This window comes from Rhinoraja longicauda, chromosome 12 (genome assembly GCF_053455715.1).
Source record: "Rhinoraja longicauda isolate Sanriku21f chromosome 12, sRhiLon1.1, whole genome shotgun sequence".
Classification (NCBI taxonomy): domain Eukaryota; kingdom Metazoa; phylum Chordata; class Chondrichthyes; order Rajiformes; family Arhynchobatidae; genus Rhinoraja; species Rhinoraja longicauda.
In genome coordinates, this window is record NC_135964.1 from 26,494,114 (window position 1) to 26,496,502 (window position 2,389).

The following is a 2,389-nucleotide window of genomic DNA, read 5'->3' on the forward strand; positions in this document are numbered from 1 at the left end:
GGCTCCTCCCTCTCTTTTCTTCGGCTCCTCCCTCTCTTTTCTTCTCCTCCTCCCTCTCTTTTCTTCTTCTCCTCCTCCCTCTCTTTTCTTATCCTCCTCCCTCTCTTTGCTTCTTCTCCTCCCTCTATTTTCTTCTCCTCCCTCTCTTTTCTTCTCCTCCCCCCTCTCTTTTCTTCTCCTCCTCCCTCTCTATTTTCTCCTCCTCCCTCTCTCTTTTCTCCTCCTCCCTCTCTTCTCCTCCTCCCTCTCTCTTTTCTCCCTCTCTTTTTTCTCCTCCTCCCTCTCTTTTTTCTCTTCCTCCCTCTCTTTTCTCTCCCCCTCTCTCTTTTCTCTCCCCCTCTCTCTTTTCTCCCCCCCTCTTTTCTCTCCCTCCCTCTCTTTTCCCTCCCTCTCTTTTCTCTCCCTCCCTCTCTTTTTCTCCTCCTCTCTTTTCTCCTCCTCCCTCTCCTTTCTCTCCTCCTCCTCCCTCTCTTTTTTCTCCTCCTCCCTCTCTCTTTTCTCCCCCCCCCTCTTTTCTCTCCCTCCCTCTCTTTTCCCTCCCTCCCTCTCTTTTCTCTCCCTCTCTCTTTTCTCTCCCTCTCTCTTTTCTCTCCCTCTCTCTTTTCTCTCCCTCTCTTTTTCTTCATTCCTTCTCCCTTTCCCTCTCTTCCCTTTCCCCTCCTCCACCTCCCCTCTTCTTTCTCCTTCTCTTACCCCTCTTTTCCACTCTCCTTCATCCCCTCTGTCTCTTTCTACCCCTTCACTCTCCCTCTCCTCACCCTTCCTTTGCACACTTTCCATTTCCACCCTCCTCCTTGACCCTCTCCCATCAACATTCCCCCACACCCCCTGCCTTGCCACCTTTGCTTGCCACACACATGGAAAAGAGGAACAGGAAGGAGGTCATTCAGCCCTTTGGCCCTGCTCCACCATTTAATCCCATCTTGACTGATCCTTTACCTCTGTACAGGCAATTCTGCTATAATGTGATGGTCATGTTCAGAACAAACTAAATCACATGCTGGTGCAATGTGGAGACAGGGAACTGCAGATGGTTTACAAAAAAAACAACACAAAAGTGCCAGAGTAACTCAACAGGTCAGGCAGCATCTGGAGAACATGGATAGGTCACGTTTTAGGTTAGGAACCTTCTTCAGACTGAATGTGGGGGGACGGGGGAGAAAGCTGATAGAGAGGAGGGGCAACCAATTGTATCACTGGGAAAATTTGGTTAGGATTACACCCACCACTCCCATTACTCCCACCACTCTTCCCCCCCCTCTCTGTCCCCTTCTATCCATATCCCTCCACATTTCTCTCCTCATTTGACACCCTTTTGTCTTTTTATCTCGAGCCTCTGTCACTCACTCCACCCATTTGTCAATCGTCCCTATCCCGCACCAACACCTGCATCTACCTGTCACTTGCCTGGTTTTGTTTTGTCCCCACCTCTCTTTTCCAGCTTTCTCCCCTTTACTTCAATCGGCCTCAAGAAGGGTCCTGAACGCGCGACACCTCACCTGTCCATTCCCTCCACAGATGCTGCCTGACCCACTGAGTTCCTCTAACACAACATTCCAGCATCTGCAACATTCCAGCATCTGCAATAATTTATCTCCAGTTCTGATCATTCAGCTTTAAACCAAACAGGAAAATGTTTTGAAAGCATGAAGTTAATAGGTCGATTTTTCACCATTCTGTAATGTTCACGATCTAAAAAGCTAATTTACCCTTCTCAGAACTATCCCTGCAAGTAGCTGCTTAGGGATAAATGTCAATATTTAGATAAACAGAGCTTTGATCACAATACATGGGAATATAAAAATGTTGCTGTCACAGCGACAAAACTGATAGCAGGGAAGGACAGAACATAGACAAGAACGGCATACTTCGTATTTTAGACTCGTCTGAAAAAGTGTCCCAACCTGAAAAGTCACCTATCCCTCTCCTCCAGAGAAGCTGCCTGATCCACTGAGTTCCTCCAGCTCTTAAGTCTATCTCAGCATAGATATCTACAGCAAGTGTTTCTATCACAAAATATAGGAGGCATATTTAGGGTAGATAATCAGAACCTTTTCCCCAAGTTGGAAATAGAGGGAATGGAGCGATGTAGATCATGTGTAGGCAAATGAGGTTAGTTTAACCTAGCATCATGTTCAGCTCAGACATTGTGGGCTGAAGGGCCTATTCCTCAGCTCTACTGCTCTATGTTCTAATCTTCATGAGGAAATCTTTAAATTAAAATTGCTGTCCCTTCAGAATATTTTCTAAACTAAACTCATTTGTGTTATTCTGGTGGCAGACTTCTGATTGAGTCTTGTTTGTTATCCCACCCTTCCTTCCTGTCAGATTGCTGGGAAAGATTCCAGAGCCTTTACTATTATGATTTTTTTTCCCGTTAAGAAGACCG